Source organism: Tamandua tetradactyla, chromosome 20 (assembly GCF_023851605.1).
Source record: "Tamandua tetradactyla isolate mTamTet1 chromosome 20, mTamTet1.pri, whole genome shotgun sequence".
Lineage (NCBI taxonomy): Eukaryota > Metazoa > Chordata > Mammalia > Pilosa > Myrmecophagidae > Tamandua > Tamandua tetradactyla.
The window spans coordinates 16,832,244-16,856,115 of record NC_135346.1 but is presented as its reverse complement, the minus strand read 5'-3'; the positions used below and the strand labels follow the sequence as shown (position 1 = coordinate 16,856,115).

The window sequence follows — 23,872 nt, the reverse complement described above, 5'->3', positions numbered from 1 at the left end:
CAGGATTAAAACATGGCTTTTCTTGGGTACATAACATTTTCAAATTGGCATGCCATGTGGTTGTGAAAACCTCGTGGCTGATGTTCCCTTTACCCAGTGTGTGGACAGATGAGTAAAAAAATAAGGACAAAATAAATAAGTAATAGGGGGATAATTGGTATGGGATGGTTTGGATGTTCTTTTTCATTTTCATTTTTATCTTTATTCTTATATGTATTTTTTGGAGTAATGAAAGTGTTCAAAAATTGATTGTGGTGATGAATGCACAACCACATGATCATACTGTGAGCCATTGATTATACGCTTTGAATGATTATTTAGTATATGACTATATCTCAATAGAATTGCATTAAAAAATCTCTGTGGGTGGCATTGAGTTGGAAAGTTCAGGACTGCTCATGCTCTCCACGCTGATATTACTCATTTGTCCCCTCTAGCCGTGGAATATTGTGTTCTGCTCAAGCTCATCTGAGTAGACTTGATCTAAATTCTTATCCGTGCCAGTACTGCTTCTACTTGATGTCATTCTGCCCCTACTCATTCGTGTCTATTTTCTCTTTGATCTTCCTCTGAAAAATTCATAAGGACCTCTGCAGGTATCTTATGTGTGAGTTTCTGCTCAGAGCCAGCCACATGTGAAACTCCTTCTCCTTGATAGCGATGCCTCGTTTTAGCTAGTCAGTTCCCTAACGGGAGAGTTGCTCTCAGATTTCAATTTCCTCTCTCTTGAATATCAAGCTAAACTGAAAAGCCCTAGAGCATTAAGTAGGATGAGTATTAGAACACGCTAGTGGCCAAACAGCTTGAAGATTTTTTTTCATATTTATTGAATAGTCTCTTGAAACAAAGGTTGATATATCCACTAGCAGATGTACAATAGTTAACAATGAATTTATGTTAACAATGATTTTTTTCTGTCGATGTCAAACTGTCTTATATAGAAAAAGCATATTTGGTATCATTATCATACTCTCATAGATAAAATTTATACAGATTTCTCATTGGCTTTAGGTGGTTGGTCATAATTTGGATTCACCATGGTATCCATTAGACTTCTGTCTTATATTTTATACCCCATAGTTTTACTGACTCTGAGTTCTTGCCTCGATATTAATTATTCTTTCCTTGATGAATAGAACATTCTTTTAAAATATATATTCCCAGTGGTCATAGTTGTGCTAGCATATAATACTATTCAACAAGTTATTTGGTGATTGAATAAATATTCCAAAAGTCTGTTAAGCTGATGGGTCAGAAACACCCTTGGGTGGTTGGAGTTGAAGATGCCAACTGGGATGGGGGGGGTTACTGAGATTCTTTAGCAGTTAATATACTTGGACAATCAGAGGGAGATAATGAAGGTCACATGTCTCCCAGTTTCCTAGAAGGAGAGAAAAGAAATCATCATATTTGTAAATGTGAAAGAGCCATTAAAAGGATGTGCAAGCTTCATAATACATAAATTATGAAGTATAAGTTATAGGTTGTGTTCCCTCCTGTCAAAATGAGAGCCGTGAGTGCTGAGTTGGGCAGGAATCACCAGTGACTGAGAATCGGAAGAAGCAGCTGGCTGCCATGGACAGCTACAGTGGGTCCTCCGGCTCAGCCTGTGGCCCCTAATCTGGCTGGTGCGAGGTATTAAACTGGACCGGAAAAAAAGAAATTAGTCTCCCTTTGAAATCTTACCAGGGAAGACAATTGGTGGCTGACAGGAAAGACTGATCTCATCTTATAAACCGAACCCCCAGTGTCTTAGATTCCTGGGGTGGCTGGTACTACGACCTCCTGTCGTGGACCACATCATCGCACAACTGTGAATGCTGGGTATTTGGTTCCTCTTGTTCCAGGGACTCTCAGGGAAATGACTTTGGCCTCTGTCACTTTAGCATTACCTTTTCTTAGGATCCCCAAAGTAGCTCTTCCTCTCATATATCTTGTTAGACCAGCATGGGCCCTGTCTCTGAAGAAACATACTTGATATTCAGAGAGCAACTACTTTAGTTTGATTCAGTTTGAGTGGTGTCTACACTACTGCCTTGGAAATAAAACTATCTGTATTTTAGATTCTTCCTTTTTGATGAGTTACTCTGGGACTCTGGGCTAGTCCCTTCACATCTTCTGGTATCAGATTCCTCTCAGAGAAAATAACTTCTTTATTGTTCTTAAAATAATGTGGTGTCTGTGACTAGACACAGCTGTTTTGAGGAAAGATACTCTGGAAGTTGATAGTGAAGTGGTATAATCACAGTGAAAAGCTGGGGTACATTCTCTTATATAAAAGGTATTAAGTCTCTTATTAAAGCATCAAAACTTGGCTTCATATCTCCACAGTCCCAAACCTGATGAATTTGTCATACAAAAATTCAAGAATAAGATATGTATCCGAGGAAGTCCAGACATTAAGATGATGGTGGTCTGGTGCAGTGATAAATTTAATTTGGAGAAAAGAGATCATTTTCCCACATTATTTTCTCTGGGTGTGAAAATAATGGCATAGATAGATTTATGCTTTATCTTCAAGTGCCAAATTATGTGTGACAACTTTTCAAAAACCTGTTTTCTAAAGACAAAAAACCTCACTTCTTTTCATACATATGATTTGACAGTATTCTTGGCTTGGTATTGTAGAAGACCTGTCGTTTATTGCTGCAATTCAGAAATTGTGATTAATTGTTCAAGAGCCTTTGTCGTACTTTGCCAAAGCAAAATTAAGGAAAGACAACATTCTCATCGTGCAAATCATGCAGCTTTCATGTTTATTAGTCCTTCTATAGAGGAAGCAATATCAACTTTTGAATGAGAGTACTCACTGTGAACCCCTCTCAAATGCTGCTGGGATAAATCATTTTGAAGTTTTCTAGGAGTCACCTCATTACCCTAGCAAGTTGGGTCCCTTTGTGTACCCCTGAACTAGCAGCCTTTCGAGGCCCTTGTGTAGATTTACAGGGATGTCATATATTTGCTTCAGGATCTACTGGTAATGTAGAAGAGATTTTAAATGCTTATTCATGTGCATCTTATTGAACCACATGAAAGCAGCAGATCAGTGATCCTCTGAATGTGTTTTCTACTCTCCTAGGTGTTTGGGGGGCATTTTTAGTTAGCTCATATTCACCTGGTATAAGGACAGCTGCCCTCCTACACCCGTCTTCCTGTCTGTTGCTGAGGGCTCATCATCAGTACCTGTCAAGGTCTAGGTTTTGCTTTTCAGATAAGCCAGCCTCGAGTTCTGTGGGCTGAGTCACAATCATAGAGACAGGTTTAGTCCTATTTCATCCTCTGAAGATTTGTCTTCACTATTCCTGTCCACTTTATCCTTGGATACAATGGAATCTTTGAGATTTTGTTTCCCCTGCAATTTTTTTCTGATCCTAAATAATAACCTGTTTTTGATTCTTGCTTGTACACCATAATATTTACCATCAAGCTGCGTGGTATGTGTTTGCATTCGTGCATGCACAAACAGCTGAATTTAGCTTGGAGAAGTGAAACCCAAGAGGTAAAAGGACTCCATCTACAGTCATGTTAGACTTTCAAGGCTTTGATTTTCAATTTACTTTCTATTCTCCCTCTCCTTCTTTGGCTCTTCCCCAAAGAAAAAGGCAAAAATAAACAATCAATGAGATCTCAGTTCCCTCTCACTCTGTTCTCTAAATTGCATCACTATTGTGATGTTGATGTCTGTGGAGCGGTGGTAATAGTTACTTCTCAGGAAGAGTCATCTGAACTGTCCATGGTGCTGATGGACTTACAAGAAAACTATTCTTGAACAAAAACACAGCTTCAGATGGATCAAAAGTATTACTCCTTGAAGTTAGAGCTCTAGATTCCCATGGCTGGGGTCTTGGCATAATGAAAGAAGTAGAGAATTGGGGCAATTATTTTGCTGATTTGAGCCAAAATAATGATTTTAGCCTTTAGTATGTTACTATTTTGGGCTCAAATAGTTTGGGTCTGAGATATTGGGAGAATTTCTCATTTCTGGGATGTTTTTGGTATATACAGCTCATGTTTTCATTTTTCCTTTCTTGTAGCTACCCCAGAGGATCAGGCAGAGCACACAGGGAGTTGGCAATTATTTTTAATGAGAGGTGTATGTGAAGCAACCTTCTCATTTTTAATTCCCTATACTGCTTTTTAGTGGAATTGGGGTTTGTGGTATGCTTCTGGTGCTGTTTGTGTTGACAGTGAATTCCATAATCATTTTCTGGTAAGACCAAATTAGCCTTCATTTTGAATTTTATTTTAGAAGTGTGCCTTCTTTTGCTGAGCAGACCAGCTAGTTGTGGCATTTGATGAAACCACAAACCCTGGAATATTTGCTTTCATTTTGAATGAAGGTGAAGAACAGGGTAATGTGGTAAAGGATCTAAAAAGTCAAATAACCTCCACCTTCTCTTTTCCTAAAACTGAGGTGCCTGAACTTGAAGGTGGGCTGGCTTCTTAGGCTACTAGGACCCTAACAAATTCTCAGGAAACAAGTGAGAACTTTCTTCTCCACCCATGTAGTTCTGCTGCTTTGATGCCAGCACCAGGAATAAAAGTAATATTCCATTAAACACGTATGTATTCAGAATTTACAGCTGAGCCCTCGTAGCATTAGCAGGGCAGTGGAGAAAACAGACATTGGAAAATAACTGCTGATGTGTTAAGGGTGCCATGTAAGCAAAAAGTGAAACTGTATCTTTGCATCTTAAGTGCTGGTGATGACAATGATACAAGTGCCATCCTAAGCCAGAACTATGTCATGGGTGTTTGGGTTTTTCTAAGAATTGTCACATGAGGTTTTGAATGGAGCATATCACCCATACACATTGCTATCTCAGTTATCAGGATGTTAGTGAGATATATCCAAATTCAAAAGGGGGAGGTCTTCCCAAATTACTGTTATGAACCTTGACTCAAATTCACTTTTATTAGATTCCCAAGTGCCAGTAGGAAATATCCAACCCAAATGAGAGAGAGGATAGATAACTAAATCATTTTAAATTCAATAAGCCCCACCTTTTCAAAATGACAGCTTCCTGATGACTTGGCAAAGCACTCTATTTTAATATCTTTTTACTCTGTGCATCAACAAGTCATCAGAATTGATACAACTATATGTCCTTGATATAAAGCCCATCTAATCAAAATGCCATTGTGATACAAAACATGGGTAGTACATGGCAGTGAGATAATTACATCTTGATTTACTTAGAATATGTTTTCTAGTTTCTCTATATGGTTAGTGCTCTAAAATATGCAGTTGTTACAGAGTCCAAAATTATACTAATCTATAGAACTAGAAACATACGTGTGTACCTACTGAGCTAAGATGTTATATGACTCACTAAAAGCAACTAACATAAATGGATGAAACAAATCAATGAATTCTGTTGGCAACATTTCATATACACCCGAATTAATGTGCTGCAATAGGATTAAGAATTTGAATGCAGGCATAAAATGTATGTGAAGGACCAAACAGTTTGTATGGGCTAAACTCATTTGCTATTTCTGCGTAGGTCGAGGGAAAGAGGTTTACCAAGATGATGTTTGTTAAATATTCAAATGAGAACTAAATTTCAGTGGGTTTTAGAGGGAAGGCACATTAGCTGGATTAGTGAATATCTTTCATATTTCTCTGAGCTAGATTTCAAGAGTCTGTTTATGGGGGCGGGCCGCGGTGGCTCAGCGGGCAAAGTGCTTGCCTGCTATGCCGGAGGACCTCGGTTCGATTCCCGGCCCCAGCCCATGTAACAAAAACGGAGAAACAGAATACAATAAAACAAGAAAATGTTTAAAAATGTTTCCCTTTCTTCCTTCCTTCCTTCCTTCTATCCTTCCTTCCTTCTCTCTGTCTTTCCTTTAAAAAAAAAAAAAAAAAAAAGAGTCTGTTTATGCTTAATGTGATTCCTCTGTTTGTGTTTATTGTCACTAAAAGAGGAAGGAGAAAAGGAGGTGACAGATGTCCTGCAAAATTGAATGCATTGTAAAAGCATTGTGATAGCATTTAGTTTAGTCCTGCTAAGACTAAAATATGAGCTTGGGGCAACACTGAGAGTGAGTATTGTGAGATGTCACTTTTAAAAAATTCTGCATGGTGCTGGAGTGCTGGGGATCATCAGAGATGGAATGGATCAAACGTGGATTCTAACCTCAGGGAGCATTCTGCATAATAAGGGTGGTATATATATCAGAAAGGGGTTCTGTTCTAGAATAAGGATCAAGGAGGGAGAGGGAATCTAGCCCCTGACTGTGGCTTTCCCAAAAGGTTTAAGAGTCCTGAGCAGCGTGGGTCTGTTCCTGGGCTTGGGCAGGGTTCAGGGTTATCCATGTTTTCAGAGCAGTGGAACTGCTTCACTAGAGAGAAAGCGGACTTGGAGAGTTTTGAGCATGAGAATGCACTGATCATTCTTGCCTTGGTGAGATTAATCTGACATGGATTGACAGGATAGGTGAGCAGTAGAAGAGCCTAGATGAGGGAAGAGTAGTTAGAAGTGTATTTTAATAGTTCAGGTGAGAGAGTGGGAGAGAGGGGAACTAGAGCAGCCAAAATGGATATGAAAAGGAGGACGTGGATGCAAGAATCATGATGGAAGTAGAATTGACAGCTTCTGGCAGCTTTCACATGTGGAAAGCTAGTGGAGCAAGTGGGGCTGGGATTTCATGCCCAGGTGATGGGGAAGGTGCTGCTACTGTTATCAGGAACAGAGAGGGAGAACATATTTGGGAGAAAAGCTGACTGCTGCTATGAAATATGGGAGTCAGAAGGGGCTATGTAATTTGAGGGCCCCTTATTAAGAAATTACCAAGGATTTTAAGGTGGAAACAGCAGAGCATGGGCCTTCTGAGCCTGGGGCCCTGTGTGACTGTGCAGGCGGCACCCCACCGTGGTGCCCTGGTTGAGATGGAGGTGCTGGATGCACCTGTGCTCGGTGTCCTCCTGGGCATCTGAACTCCGCCTGCCCAGTGCCTGGAGTGCCCAAGGAAGAGCAAAGAGCAGGTTTGCAGCTACTGGGGCAGGGTCCTGCAGAGCCAGACCAAGGCTGAAAAGGACTGGAATCACGGCAGTCTCTGAGCAGAACCAAATATACGTTATCCCAATTGTTGGTGATAAGCTCATTAGTAAATTTGATCAATTCCGCAGAACACGTGGGGAAGTCAGACGTCCTCTTGTATTTGCAGTTAGTTAAAATTTAAACAAATGTTAAAGCTGAGGAGCCTTTAGAATGCCCCCTATCCTTTTGCCCTCCCCTGTTTCAATCTCTCACTCCCCAAAGGGCGTGACTTGCGGAGTACCTGGGCATTTTGTGTTAAGGCAAGAGGATACTAACCTTTTTTGGGGCGTCTAGCTATGTTTCCCCAGATACACTCTTTTAGGCAGTTTTTATGAATGTTGCTTTATTTAATCCAAGATATGGAAACTATTAACTCATCAAGAAACTGAGGTTTAGGAAGGCAAGTGACTCGACTCTAAAATCTCACAGCGTCTAAGTGGCAGAGTCTGTCTCCCATCAAGGTGGTGCCCTCGGAACACAGTCAGAGCTGCTCGGTAATTTTTGAAAAGTTGTGGCAAAGTGTGGCTGTGAAAACCTTGTGTCTGATGTTCCTCTTATCCAGGGTATGGGCAGATGAATGAAAAAAAAGAAGGAAAAAATATATAAACAATGGGGGGGGTGAATAAGGGGTAAAATAAATTGGGAAGATAGAAACACTAGAAGTCAATGAGAGGGAAGGGTAAGGGGTATGGGATGTATGAGTTTTTTCCTTTCCCTTTTTCTTTCTTTTTCTGGAGTGATCATGAATACACAACTATGCGATGGTATTGTGAGCCATTGCTTGTGCACCGTATATAGAATGTATGGGCATGACAATTTCTCAATAAAAATACTTAAAAAAAAACAAGTTGCTGCAGAGCTGAAGTTAAAATGCCTGTGAGGAAACTGATGGTGTGCGCGTGGCCCGGCGGCCCAGGGCAGGGTTGAGGAGAAGCAGGAACCTTCCCGGGCCCGGTGGGTCGGCGTGTGGCGGCGCAGGGCCCGGGCGCAGCGGCCGGAGGTGCCTGTCATCGGAATGTTCTTAGTCCTCTGAGTCGGTTGAAAAGAGTGATTTTCTGGTTTGTGTGTTGTGACCAGGCAGGGCCCGGGGCGGCGAGAGCCCGAAGGCTGTGTGGGCAGCGGGGGAGGCGTGCCAGCCCGCTTCCTCCCGCCAGGGGCTTCTGCATTGGAGCCTGCCCGACCCAGAGGGAAACTGAAGGGAGCAGAAAGAAGAGCAATTGAGAATTCAGATTGTATAAAGTGCCTGCTGAATCTATGAATGACAGAGTAATGGAGGACCTGATGTTTCACAGCCCGAAATGTCATTGAATTAATTCTAAATTAACAGTTCACATTGGTGATAGGAAAAATAATGCCCTTAAATATACTGCTGTTTGAACACTTAGAGTTCTAGGAAATCTTACTAGTAAAATGTAAGATGTATATGGCTATTTTTCATGCACATGTTAAGTTACTTGTGTTTGGATTCCCAAGAGTGGCTCTGCCTTGGGGAAAGGGGCCTGCTGAGTCCTGGCCTCGAGTCCGGGCAGGTGGGCACGTGGGTGGCTGGGGATGTCAGGGCTTGCACTTGGCATTCAGTGTTCCTTGCCCCAAGGGGCAGCTACACAAACAACTAGTTTCCTAATAAAGCGGTGTTTGGAAGAAAGGGGATTTACCCCACACCTGCTCTCAGAGTACCTGCCTCTCAGTAGCACTCTCATGAGGTCAGATGCCGCCCTTAAGGAGGGACCAGTGAGATTGTATTTTTTTTTTTTAAGACCAGTGCTTCATTCCTACTTGCTGATAGAGACTGACTGTGAAGGTTATGGAAAACCAGGTGTTAGGCCCTTGGGCTTCTGAGCACGGCCAGATGGTATCGTGTGCCTGGAGGTTGTTTATGTTTCTGGCTGTCCCTATAGAGGTAAGCTAGTTGTATTTAGGAATTGCTTGGAGGCATAGCTTGAACCTTTGTCATTTCTCTTACCTTCTGGAGGTAGGAGGGATGGTTTCATGGATACCTGAACAGATGGATGGAGAAGGTTTGGTGGGGCATTAGATCTCCAGTTTAGATCTGTGGGTGACAGTGGTGGCTGTGGTGAAAGGGGCAGGTGTCTTCTATGGAGCAGCTTCAAGTCTGTGTGTCCACATGCCTGCCAACTCTGCCGGGATTTCATACACACACACACACACACACACACACACACACACACGTGCACACACACGCACACACTCACATGCTGAATAGCACACACATCTGTGCTTTTCAGTTTAATAAACACCAGTTTATTGTAAAGCACCTCTGGATGACTAGTGGCTTATTGTCCTGTACTTTTTAAAATTAAAATTTCTTTTTTATGTCTAAAGGAGTGTCCTTGTACAAAAATGAAACGTAAGAGACTGTGGGTTTAGAGAAAAGTGAGTTATCAGCCGTCCTGCTGGGTCATGGTCTCAGCTTTGTAGGTGATGACACACTTTGTGCGGCTCCTAATACATTCTTTCAGTGTGGAAGTTCTCTCTTGTTAGTGAACCGCTTCCTCAACCTTAGGCAAGAAGGTGTGATTATTTATGTTAAGAAGCTATAAAAATATTAGGCTGAGCTTGGCTCAAAATAGGCGCTTCAGTTCATGAGAACCCACTCATAAGAATCATCACCCTTTAAAGCCCTAAGCCACGTTGCCTTGTGCTGTGTGCTTTCCCCTGGTGTGGCATAGTCCTAATTTTCTTTTATTGTGCAGATCACATCCCTTTCTCCCCTGGAAGTTCCTCAGAACCTGGGTTAGGTTTATTTTGGGATGTCTCACCTGTGGGCCCCTGCAGAGACCAAAGGGAAGACTGCCTTCCCTTCTGGATCCCTGCTGTGATGAGTTTCCACTCTTTGTGACTGGGGAGCTCATCTGATTTCTTTCTTTCTGGCCCAGGCTGCTCTCCAGAGACCCAAATGCTGAGCCATTTTCTACGGCTGCATTGATTAGTTGCATCATTGGGTTTGGTTTAATTGCAGTGACTCTGCTGTAACCACTTTATATAAGGTACAGCAGGAAAAAATGTCTTTGGGTACTTCCATCCCCCCAAAAGATAAAATGTGACCATTTTCCTGCATCATTTGAATTTTTACTGCTAATAAATGCCCGACACTGCTTTTGGTGTTGTATTTAAGGCCAGAGGGATATTGTGGAGCCTGCGTATACATAATTTAATGTAAAACATAGAATTTTAGTGCTAGAGGGAATCTCTGATAGCTTTTATTTTAGCCTCCTCATTTCTGCAGGAGGAATTTGGTCCCTGAGTAGGGAGGAGTTGGTAACAAAGCCTAAACGAGGTCTAGGTCCCTGCTTATATTGTGGGCTCCTTCCAGTCCTTGAAGCAACCTCTTGGAATTTATGAAACTGTATTTAGTGTCAGGGATCCCAAAACCATATGTTTCAGAGCATACGTGTAGCACTTTGAAGTAATTGCATGCTCAGTCTTTCAGCAGCGAAAAGTGGCCATTCATTGTGTTTGAAGCCCTGCATAGGTTCCCTTCTCCTACACCAAGGACATGCTTCCGATGCCATGTGCAAAGAAATTTTGAACTCAGTGCTTTCAAGGATTTCAGATTAAATCATTTTGTAAATAGAAAAAATCTTTTGTAACATGAAAAAAGCACATACACCCCCCTTCCCCCACATGCACCATTAATTTTACCTTTCTTGGGAAATAATGTTTATACTTACCTTTCCTAACTCCAACTTGTGTGATTCTTGTAGGGGCTTTTTAAGCTACTTCCTACTGGATTATAAGTGTACCAAGGGTCTCCTGTATCCTCTAGCTCAATACCCAGCACATGGGGTGGGGGGTGGGGGGCATTGAAATCTGGTTGCACTGAATTTAAGTAGAACAGTCATAGGATTGAAGAAAAAATATGATTGCAAATAAAATGTAGCATCTTAGAGCTCAATGAAAGTATTTTATAACAAGGTAGAATTAGTGTTCTTAGGGAAAGAGAATACAGAGAAGGAGGGCAGAGGGTAAACTGTTCAGGGTGGAGACCGATGGTGGACTTTCCTTTTGGAGTGTTACCTCCCTTACAGTGAGCCCTGAAACTCCACCTCGCTCTCCACCATTTATGGTAGGGGACCCTCAGGGGCATTCAGTTCTGAAACGTCTTACCTGCTCTCCACAGTTGATTGAGGCAGGCATGGGCCCCTGGACCATGCTGGGGCAACCAGAGCCTCCTGGGCTAGGAATTAGGGGAGGCATTTTCTCCTTGGGTATCCAGGCCTGTAGGAGGGCAACATTTGACACCTTCCATGGGGGCTGGAGAAGGGAAGTATTACCGGGCAAAAGGGGTCAGTTCTTTTGTCTGTGCACTCAAGTAACCAAATTCCCGAGATGCTGGGGTTTCAAAAAGAGAAAAAGTTTATTGCAGGTGCAATGCAGGAAATTAGATGGTCTAATTACTGGCCCCAAAATCTATCTCCCTGAACTGCAGTAATTCTCATAGTTTTATAGCATTAAAAGATGGTCAGGTTTTAGGATAATGAACACAGTGGCCCCAGATGATGTAATTAGAGGTTGATTTAATTATTGAGCATGCACATATTGATTCCATGCTTAGTCACAGAACTTATGTAAGAAAATGGCAGCCTTAATATAATGATGGGCATGATTTTGAGTATTATAATGAGATATAAGTGATGTATAAGTTAAATTCTAAGCTACTGCTCATGTCAGATGGGCCCATTTTGGTTAGATCCAGTCTGTTATCAAGATAACTTTGAACTTGGGGTGGGTTAGTCCTGCGCTGACCCTGGGCCCTTCATGAATTAACATGAGGGGCTATCTTTAGTGATCACAAGACTCTAAAGTAAAAAAACTGGATAAATGGGTACAAGTGAAGGTTAGCCACAAGGTTTTTACAATCACAAGAGCACAAGGTAAAGGCTGTACAATCCTTATCAGAGATCAAGGCAGCTGGATTACAATTCAAAGATTTCAAGTATTTCCCTCTGTCTATTCTAATATACCAGAAAGTAAAAACGAACATCTACACAATAATTCAATAATCATAATCATCCCTTAAATCCTAACTTCTCAGTTGAAGGAGAAGGCTGGTCAGCAGAGGGAGAGAAGAGAGACGAGAGTAAACTGACTTCCCAGCTGCTGGATACAGCCCGGCTTGCACACCCCTTTAGTATGGCTTTGGCCCCTTGATAGATTCTTCTTTTTGTCCTTTGGCCACCTCTGGAGTGGAGGTGATCCTGTCACTGCAATTATAAAGGCATTAATGGATAGAGGCAACCTTGGGAGAAGAACCAGGGTCCTGGTTGTTCCCCAAAAGCTTGTTGGAGAGGTTTGGTTTTGAGACCCTTGGTGGTCAGGCTTTCTGGCTTGGTCCTCCTGTACCAGTCTGTCATCTCTGCTGTGACTCAGTACCCCGGTCCCATCTGGAGTCAGAACCCAAGAAGGGAGATTCTTGGTCAGTTGCTCACATATTCTTCTGGTAAATGTTCCATGCCAACGTTGCATCGTGCATCAGATGCTGGTGTGACGCTCAGCCAGAGTCTAGCAGGAACATGCAGGTGGAGCCCCTGCTATGAATGCTCTAACACAGGGCGTGAGACACGTGGAAGTGTGGGGGTGTAGGACCCAGTGTGTCTGAGGAAGGAGGGAGGGCATCAGAAGGAAGGTAGCATGGGAGGGGAAGCTGGAGAGTAGTGTAAGGGCTTACCTAGCGGCCAGTGGGAACCTTCTAGGCAGAGGCACAAGATATACCATGTGGAAAAGAACTTGCCATGCTGGGGCAATGGGGAAATACCATAAGGCCAGAGGAGATGGTGTTTGAGAGGGAATGGGAGGGAAGGTTGCATTCACAGACGGGAGCTAGATCACGAAGGACTGTGAGCTTGGCCAAGGCTCCCAGTTCATAGGTGGGGTGACCATATACCTCAATTTGCTTAGGACAGTTCCACTTATGCCCATTACATTGGTATAATTATTAAGTGTTCCCCTTCACTCTCAATAGTGTTCAGTTTTGATAATAAATGCCATCTTTGTCCTACTTACAGAGGATAGGACCCACTGCAGGACTTTAATCATCAGAGTGACAGGGTACAGTTCAAGAAAGGGATATGATTTAGGAGCCAGTGGAGAGGATGAAGGGGCAGGGAGCAGGACTGGAGGCAAGATTAGAGGTAATGGCTTGAAGTAAACAGTTGTAATGGAGCTAGAGAAGAGGGCATACATGTGGAAACTACTAAGAAGGTAGAGCCCATAGGACTTGGTGAACCTATGGATGTCTGCAGAGGGGGTGGGTAAGGAAGGGTGACTGAATAAGAATGGGTTTTGGTGGGGACATTGCTGAGTTTGCTTTAGATAAGCGGTGTAGAAGCTGTGTGGCAGATGTTGAAAATAATGGTCTGGGGTCCAGAAGAGAAGACTGAGCTGGAGATAGTGATCTGGGCGGCATTAGGTTGTGGGTGACTGTGGAAACCATGGATGTAGATGAGGCTATCTGGGGAGAATGTGTGATGAAGAAGAAGAGAAAGAGACTAAGCCTTGAGGATTCCAGTGCCTAAGGGGAAGGCAAGAAAAGGGGAGCCCACCAAAGGACGTGGAGAAGGACTGGCAAGAGAGTAGAAGGACAACTAAGGGCATGGCCAGGATAGCCATTGCCATTAAGTGAAGGTCTACTATGATTCAGACACTAGGTACACACACATCAATCTTAAACCCCAAACAACCTTTCAGGTGGGTGGGATAAGCCACAATGTATGAGTTCAGAAGTTAAATAACATGTCCAAAGTTAGCCAAGTGGCAGGACTGCCTCTTCTCAAAGCCCATGTCCCATCCCACTGGTGACTGCAGCTGAGATCGAGATGTGAGAGTCCATAAGTCCCTTCCTCTTGGGAGCAACTGGGCCAGCTCTCAGTCAAGGAATTTGACCATTTAAGCTGCAAGTCTGAAGGGGGCCACTGACCTCCTTTCTTTGCTGGCCCCACTGAGCAGACCACATAAAGGAGACCTGGACAGGGAGGCCATTTAAAATGGAACACGGACAGTAATGCCAGTGATTTAATTGTACCATGAATTGTGGCCAGAAAAGGAGCCTAGCAACAAACTCATTTTCTGTTGGCCTCAAGTCACAAAAGACCTGCTATAATTAGTTCTATTTTATATTTTCTTGTTGGCAAGTGCCTGTCTATTTTTCTTCCTTGAGTGCACATAACGGATCAGCTTTTATCTAAGGCACTGATGTTGGAACTACCTTGCTGCATTGTGAGAGTTTGTGGGCTCCAAAGTTTGTGTGAGTGTGAAATTGTACACCTGTGTCTAACATTTATTGAGCATCTACTATGTGCAGGCAGTATCCTTGAGTGTTATATAATTTTTGGCACATTTGTGAATTAAACAATATTGCTCTCTTCATTTTTCTAGTGGAGAAATTATACTAAGGGAAGTTAACAACTTGCCCAATATCCTTGGCTAACAAGTGGCAAATATGGGGTTTGAATTGAGCTCTCTTTGACCTTCTCCAGTTGAGCTTTACAGCTTCCCTCATTTTCTGTGGGCTGGTATCTTATCTAAGTCAAAATCTCCTTGGCCTGAATCTATTTTCCCCCCAAACTTACTGTCTTTGAAGACTATCAATGACTAGCACGGCTGTTTAGGAGATAACACTGAATGACCCAGAAGAGTTAAAGGAACTCAGGCAGAGGCCTCAGTATATAGTGAGAGAAGCTTGAGGTCTGATTAGCTGAACTCCTACCCTGAGAGTCATAGATCAAGTTCTTCAGGAAGATGATCAGCAAGTGAACTCTGTAGGCTTATCACCAACAAACCTTTGTTCTTTTGCTTCCTTCGAGGTGTATGGTGGCTGTTTCTAACAACTCAGGTGATTGTGATGCCATCAAACACTCCGTGGCCTTTAGAGGTGGCTCCTGGGGCACTTCATTCTTATATAGAGTATGTTTTATGGCTCTGCTGGGAGCTCTGCACCTGTGTAGTTGTGAATAGGTAACTCATCCCCAGAGGTCTAGAGTGAATATCATTTTAAAAACCAATGTCTTGCAACGTGGGACATGACTCCCAGGGATGAGCCTGGCCCTGGCACTATGGGATCGATAACGCCTTCCTGACCAAAAGGGGGAAAATAAATGTAGCAAAATAAGGTATCAGTGGCTAAGAGAGTTCAAATAGAGTTAAGAGACTATTCTGGAGGCTGTTATGCAAGCTTCTAGCTAGATATTGCTAATTGCCCTGATTTGTCAACCCCCAACCAACATCATTACTGTTAACCCTAAAGAACACCTAGGACTCTATCTGAGATTCTACAGAAGTTCCATGCTGTAAATTTACTTTTCAGGAAATTATAACCTCTAGATGATTCCTAGAGCAGATAAGTCCTGAAACCCAGAGGGGCCAGCTTCTCCAAGAACATCAGCTAGTTTCATCCCCCTATCCTTATATTGTTGACAGCCCTTCTCAGCATGAAAAAGTTAGAATGAACATAGCCCAAATACTCCTAAAGATGGGGAGAAGGATCAAAGGAGAGGAGGAGCTATAACAGAGGAGATAGGATTTAACAAAAGACTGTGACTACAGAATCATTATGTTGATATTTCTTCTAGTCTCCAGCGTCTTGGAGCAGCTAGAAGGAAAAACCTGAAATTGTGGAACAGCAACCCATACCAAACTTAGAAATCTGTTCTATAACTGCTTGTTAAAATTGGACATTTATTTTAAAATGTCCAATAAACTTGGATTATTTATAGCTTTTTAAAATATATTCTGTATTTCACAATAAAAAACATTAAAAAATAATGCTGGCAACTATTGCAGCATTTTCAAATAAGACCCCTGAGCATCTGTATATTATTTTCAGGTTCCCCACCTGATTCTGATGTACATTCAGGTTTAACATCCACTGAACTACAATGAGCTTTTTTCCCACTTAACTCTAATTCTCCCTGTTATTTTAATTCAAAAATGATTCTTTCATGATTAGAAACATACTTTAGTGTCAATATTTTAAGAAGTTGGAAAACTTATTTATATTCTCAAATTGTACGCCAATATTTTTCAACATATATGACTTGCTATCTAAGTAATAATAACTTGAAGGTGCTTCCTATTCTCCCCTTGAACCCTCTGACTTGTAATTTATTTTAAGGCTCTCAAGTAATTGTGCTTTTATATTAAACTCTGCTTTTGTAGAAAAAATGCCAGTGTCTTGACATTTACATGGAGGCATTGCATTTGTTTGAGGCTTCCTGCTTATGAATTTTCTTTTGTCATCAGGGTGCCTCTGTGCTCTTTTGTGAGCGAATTACCCAGGAGTCATGGCCCTTGCACAGTGGACTGGTATTGCTGTCCACGAAGGATAAGACACAGCTGCCAGCCCCTGCGCCTGGAACCTGAGGTCAGAGCCTCGGAAAGTGATGACAGAGCTCTGCCATTAGCTCCCTGCCCCTTCCCTTCCCACAAGTGGGTAGTCCTGTCAATACACATTTGCTCCCTCGCCTGTGCTGAGCTGTGGTTTAAGCCTGGCAGGTGGCTAGGGTTACTGATTCGATTTATCTTACTAAGTAGTGTGATTTGATAAATCACAGACTTTGGGAGCTATAAGGAACTTTGATTCAATCCCTTTATCCTGCAACTGAGAAAACAAAGGTTGGAGAAAGGAGGTGATTTCCTTGGTGTGATGTCTTGAGAGTCAAGGTGATTCTCAAGTGTGTCAGTGGCAAATACTTCTAAGACTGATCCTATTGCCCATGAAAACTGTAAAAGAAAATTATAAAGATATTAGAGAAACTGCATTAGTCTTCCAGTGGATATTGGTGGATTCCTACTCAGACTCTTTGATATTAAATATTGGCTTTTACCTCGCTTATTTCTGTCCAGAATCATAGGAGTAGGTGTGACAAATGTGCAACTGGTTTCAGACAAATGAATGAGGATCAGTCATCATGTTAGAAAACTCCCTTGCTCTTCAGTTTATTAAAGAACTATTAGTGCCCTCCAAGAGTCATGTAATAGATGAAGCTGCCCGAGGCTTGAATGGCAGCAATAAGTGCCTCATTTGCACCCAAGGATTTGCTTGCTCACTTAGCAGGACCTGGGTCAATAGATACAATTTTTGTAAGAATAAAAGCTTGACTCAGACTTGGTTCTAGAGAGCCAAAGCTGTACACTATTACCATTTATATCCACACTTCACCATGATGAAGTTTAAATTCAGAATTCAATCCTGAGTTCTGTAAGATGATTGCTCAGAAGGAAAGGTGCTTGCATGCCCTCTAGATGGTATCTAGGGAAGCTGGAGAGGGCATTTAAGAAAGAGTGTGAATAGCAAGTGGTAGGGGTTAACTCGTGACATAATCAGAAGGTTCCATTTATGCGGATCTCTGTGTTACCTAATCATTCTTGTTGATTTTGATTTTGCTCTTTGATGAGCCTTTGTCCGAAGGTAGGTAGATGTGCTTACTCTGCTTTACAGTTACAGTATTGGGCCATGCAAACTTTGTTTCATGCATTCCTTTGTTTTTCTCATCTTCCTTTCTTCTGTTTTTCATTTTTCATCTTATTTCATGTCAGTAGTTCCAAGTTGTGGCTACATACTTTATTATCTATTTGTATGTTAGATTATAAATGAATCTTTAGGCTATCGTAATGCATTTTCTTCTTGGAAATAATGTGCTAGGGCATGGCTCGCTTACCAGGTAGCTTTCAAAAATCTGTGCAAGTTGTGCTGTAGCTGAGTTGCATGCTATGAGGTTTTGCATGGCATTTAACCAATGTACTAAAAAGGGTAATACATTCACATTGTTCCAGAAGGTCTAAGGTGAGTGTTTCATTTCCACCTATCCCCTAGCTGACCCATTTCCACTGCTACCTCCCCAGGCAAAACATTTTTATTGGTTTTTTTTGTGCGTGTGTGTGTTCATTCTTCCAGAATTCCAGGGTTCGAGGATATAAAGCAAAAGTGAATTTATATTCTTCTCTCACCTTTGTGTTGTTGTTGTCCAAAAAGAAGAAAAACCTTATAACACAAGGTTTTTGAACTTTGCCTTTCTTCATTTCTTTTTTTCTTATCCTTCTGGGTCAGAGCAATTAACTAGACAAATGAGTACTGATCTAATTCTCATGATACATGAAGAGTAAAATATTTCTGGGGGAAGTGAGCAAACATTCCCTATCTGTATATCCTATGCACTGCCATGTCTCAGGAAGCTAGGACTGTTTGCAGGAGCACTGAGGAATCCTGGGAAGGTCTGTGCTTGTACACCGACTTTCCTTTCTTTGCTCCCACCGCTTGTGTGCGTTCTTACCGTCCCTCCTCTCCTCCTGATACAGAGCTGTCTCATTTGTGGTTAGATCAGCATTTGCATCACTGTGCCTATGTAAATGCTTTTCACTGTGAGCTACAGAGAAAACTTTGTTTTTCTTTGTTCTGCACCTTACTATTTCCTCTGTTACTAATGATTGCATTGTCTTTTTATTTGCTTGGTTTTGTACATATTTATCACTAAACAACCCTTAACCCTTGCCAGTTGAAAATCTTCTTTGAAGATTTAAGGCTCATTTGAATATTTCTATCAGTTCCATTTTCCTGGGAAAACCTCCCCCAGAGTCCTTTGGCCATTTCTACTCTGGGCTGGTCTCCCTCATGGCCTGGTGTGCTGCTGTCCTCTCGGCATCTTCTGTCATCATCTCCCTGGCATTGGGTTCTTTGGCTCCCGTATTACATGTCTTTGCCTCTTTTTCATTTACCCACAATTTGGTGTGTCATATCTTTCCTGAGAAAGGATACATGAGACATGAATATGATGGGTTAAGGTGTACCCTCTCACTTGATTTGTAGGTTGGTTGGAAACACAGTTCTAGTTGGGAAATAATTTTCCATCAGGATTTTGAAGATGATATTCTATTGTCTTCTAGAATCCATAGTTGTCTTCTATAAAGTCAAAGCCATTCTGATTCCTGCTACTTTTCTGTGCTATGTTTTCCCTTTTTTCACTCTATCTGTTTGCAGGATTTTGTCTTTCCATCTAGTGTTCTAAATTTCCATGCTGTTGGGCTTTAATTTGTGTTTATTTTTTATCAATTTTTCTGAACAGTTGCAGAGCCTTTTACATCTGGAAATTCATGTCTTTCTACTCTGGAAATTTTTTTTTTTTTTACTCTGGAAAATTTTATGAGCATTTTTCTTGATGTGTTTTGAAATATTTCCCTCCCTCATTTTCTGAAACTCTCTTTTATTCTAACCTGTCTTCTGATTTTCTTTTTTGTATATTGCATAGCAGGGTCACATTTCATTCTTTTTCCATGTGAGTATCCTGTTATTGCAGCACCATTTGTTGATTTTTTGTTGTTGTTGTTTGTTTGTTTTAACTGGTTTCTCTTTTATTTGTTTGTTTGTTTGTTTTGGGAAGTGTGTGGACTGGGAATTGAACCTGGGTCTCCTGCATGGCAGGTGAGAATTTTACCACTGAGCTATCCTTTCACCCCTTTGTCTTCTAATTTTATCTTCTATTTTCTACCTTCTTGTCTTTTTGCTCTACTTTTTCTAGGAGATTTTATCAAGTTCATCTTCCAGCTGTTTATTGGCTTCTGTGTGTGGCTTCTGTGTATGGATGTATTTGTGTGTGCACGTGTCATCTCAAAAGGAAATCAGAGGAATGAAGTTTTCTAACAAAGGCAAATGGTACAGGTAGATGGGTCAACACAATTTCAGAGGTAAATTGAGCATTGCCATTCCCTTCCAGAGCAGTGCTGAGTTCACTGATATGAGGCATTTAAATTTCTTCTTAGGGTTATTTAAGAGGACCATCCAAGGGCTCCTTGACTCCTAATTTCTACCCACTTCCTACCCTGTTCTCTGAGGATAATATTCAAGGTGTTATCGTTGAGTATTCTTCATCCTTACTTCTATGACAAAACCATCAGCACATCCTGTCATTCTATCTTCAAATATATTTTATAAATCAAAAATATATCTTGAATCCATCCCCTTCTTTCCGTCTCTCTTTTACCACATTAGGGCAGCCCACCGTCATTTCCTGCAGGAGCCTCCCAATCACTGGTCGGTCTCCTATTTTGTTCCCTATTTCTCTCCCTTCCTTCCTCTCTACTTCTCTTTCCCTCTGTCTCATCCCTAAAAAAAAAAAAGCTTATGTGGCCATGGGGTTTCTTTTAGTGGTGATAAAATGTCCTAGAATTCATCACGCTGCTGCTTGCACAACTCTATGAATGTTCTGAGAAACATTGAATTGCAGACCTTAAATGGGTGTATTGTACAGTATGTGAATTATATCTCAATAAAGTTGAGTTAAAAAACATAATCTTCTCCTTTATTTCAAACCACCACTCTAATGTCCATCAGGGCTGATCTCTGTCTCCTTTGTGCTCCACCATAGGGACTCAGAGATGGTTGTCATGAGATATCACCATCCTGGCTCAGTTCCAAAGGCCAGTGTCATTCTGGTCAAAGGTGAAATTCCCTAACAAGACCTTGGCTTAGTTTTGCCCGCCCTTGGGATAGGGGTTGAGGATTAGGAGTGGTGGGGTCAGTACCATGACTGATGCACCTACCAGAGATAGTTATAGGATTATCCTAAGATGATTTGTTTTTCTTTGAAAATGTCAAGTTGGCATTGTGCAGAAAGAACATTCATAGGTTTGCCACATGATTTAGCCAACCCAGTTCTGCCCCCAACACCAGGGCTTTTGGGCCTGTTCAACATTCATTCATTCATTCATTCAGAAAACATTATTGAATCCCCTCTGTCAGGCCCTGGAGAGACAAGCTTATCTTTTATAAGGTGACCTTGAAATTTAGGCATACTATCTCAGAACTTCCTTGTTTGGAGTTGTTTACTCAGGAGTAAAAATGTATCAAACACACAAAAATAACTTAACAGGAAATGTTGCAGAATCCATATGAAGAAAATCACAAAAATTTACTGACTGACATAGAAGACCTGAATAAATGGAGATGTGCTTTCAGTTTCTCTCTGTGTGATAAAGATGTCAGCTCCTTCCAAAATAATGTATCATTTCACTCTATTCTAATCAACATCTCATCTGGGGTTTTCTTTCTTTCTTCTTTTTTTGGAATGTGTCAAATTATTCTCAAATTCTTGAAGAATAAACTAGCTGAAATTGCCAAGGAAATTTTGAGAATGATGCGTAATCAGAGGGAATTTGCATTTCCTGATATAAAATGTACTCTTAAATGATGCCAATCAAGTCTGTGTGGTTATTAGTACAAGAAAATAACATTGAATGGAAAAGAATAGTCTAGAAACAGCACCTAATATGGAAGAGGGCTTACTGCATGATAAAGGGAAAGAATGAATTGTTTAATAAATTCTAAATTAACTGTTTGGGAGAAATATGATTAAAGCCCTTCCTCGTACCACATACCAAAATATAAGAAATAAAAATTAGGAAAAAAATTATAGGTAACTCTGTCAGGAGAATAAGCAGAAACAAAACTCAAGATGGGGGTGGAGGGTGGGGAAGAGAGTAGGTGGGGACATGACAGGACTGATATCTCTCTATAAAGTTACAGTGCTATTAGTCAGAAACCCTCCGTGAATATAAAATTACAATGCTGCAGAAGAATCTTGGAAAACATAGACAACAAAGAATTAATTTTAATCATATACACATGAATAAGAATAAAATCCTGGTGGGAAAATTGGCAGAGATTGCAAGCAGGTAATTCAGACTGAGGACATATAAATAGCTAATAATCGTGAAAAAATTTTCAGTCTTTCAACAATTCTCTTCATTCTCAAAGAAACACATATTGTATGATGCCCTCTGCATGAGCTCGTTAAGAGAACCACGTCTTGAAAGAACCATTAACATTCTAAAGGAATGAGTGTAATTTTGTGTGAAAACAACAGGAGACAAAGTGGCCCATCTGAAATTTGTGAGACAAGCAGAAATAAACATACAGAAACTAAGTTGGTAAGATATTTGCTGGAAGTTTAATAATCCTGTTGGAAAGAAAAAAAAATCTTAATTTGGGTGATCTGTTACACTGTTGGTATAAATGTAGGTTGTTACAGGTCTTTTTAAAGCCGTTTGGCAGGTCTTACTAGAAACCGTAAAAAGTGAATGAGTGTTGTCTCAGGAGTTTCTTTCTGAGAATCCCTTCTAGGAATTAATAAGAGATGCAGACGAGAGTTTATATATGTGGATGTGAGTCAGTTTGTAGATGAGTTTAAAAATTGGGAACAAGCTATAAATCCAGCACTAGGGGATTGTTTAAAGAAATCCTGTTAAATGTGCTTGGTATGATTTTTAATGGTAAAACAAGATATAAAATTATAAATATAAACTGCTCACATTTTGATAAAAATATGTATGTTTAGAAAATACATTGGAGAAAAAGATACCACAGTGTTAATTGTGGTTATATGTGGTTGGTGAGATTGTGGTCAATTTGAACTTTCTTCTTTGTACCCTTATGTGTTTTCTGTATTTTTCTGTTGAACACTTATTAGTTTTATATTCAGAATTCTGTCCCCATTGAATAATTTGCATTTAAACAAGCAGTTCATTAATATTTTGGGAATTATAAAGCTTCTTTAGGCTACTAACATATGACAAAATTCTTAAGAAGTTAAGCAAAGGATTTTTTACTTAATCACGTAAGGATTTGTAGTTACTTCCTTAAACTCTTCTATTATTGGAATGTAAAACCCGATGAAAGCTAAGTAGTGGGAGAGTTTCCATTTACCCTAGAGATCTATTGGAGGTCAGTGGAATGGAGGATGTATTTTAGGAGCTGAAGTAAATTTTATTGTGATGGACTGAAGATCAATATAGGAATCTCTCTCTGTCTCTTTTTTCAAATGACAGTTGAGGAGGAAAGGTAGATTATTACTCACTGCCTATTTAGAGGCTGTTCACGAACTCCTTTTAAAAACCAGCACATGGTTCAGCAACTTTGCCATTTCTTCAGCTGGCCAGTTTTGGTGGATCTATTTAATTAGATTTCAACACAGCATCTGTAGCCCCAGTAAATTCAAATAATTAAGCCTCATGATTTCTTGTGTGTTATAAATGTCACTAAAATTGCTGTTGCAGAACAGATCATTTCTTTGGTAATTGCAATTTCTGTCATGAATTGTTTCATCACTTATAGCTATTAGAACTTTGAAATAATTTCTCAAAATTGGACTCAATTGAATGTATATATATAGGATCACATCTCCTTGCCCATTTTTCTCATTTTTTTACTCTTAATTATTCATGCTAGTTTACTTGCCTTCCATATGGAGAAGGACATGGCTAATGCTTTCAAAAGAGCAAGATGCCCGAATTTGGAATTGTGCTGGGAGGCAGGGTGGGCTCTGGTTTTCCTTGGATGGGAAGCCCTTCTGCCTGGTCGGTTATACCCCAGCTGGGATCATGCATGATGAAGGCTTTTCAGGGGTTAGAACTAGCCTGTGTGTCTAGCAGTGGTCAGAGCCCTCTTGAGGTGCGTGCTTTTTTTGCTGTGGAAATAACTCAAGTCATAGCGTATGTAAAATGTGGCCTTGCGGGGGACTGGGGTCTGCTCTCCCATACCACCGTTTTAGCTGAGGACCTCTCCAGTCTGAATACTGAGTGACTGGACAGTTTTTGAGAATTTAGAGTGTGCATTGAGTAGTCTTAGGTGCTGTGGATGCAAACACCTTTATCTCTTGCCCTCTTCTATGAAGGAAAGATCTGACTTCCTTGCCTGGCCTCTGGGGCTTAGACTGGCTGTTACTTTTTCTGCGTTACCTAGTGCATGATTCCTTCCTGTAAACCAGATGCTGTGATGTCTCTGCTCGTATTTCTGTTATTTCTACCTCTTTAGAACCCTTCTA

The 23,872-nt window shown here is 41.0% G+C and overlaps 1 protein-coding gene across 1 annotated transcript in view; it reads left to right on the top strand.

Moving 5' to 3' along the window:
• Positions 1-23,872, top strand: part of SPOCK1 (SPARC (osteonectin), cwcv and kazal like domains proteoglycan 1) — a 551,382-nt gene that overhangs the window by 56,975 nt on the left and 470,535 nt on the right. The window lies entirely within an intron of this gene.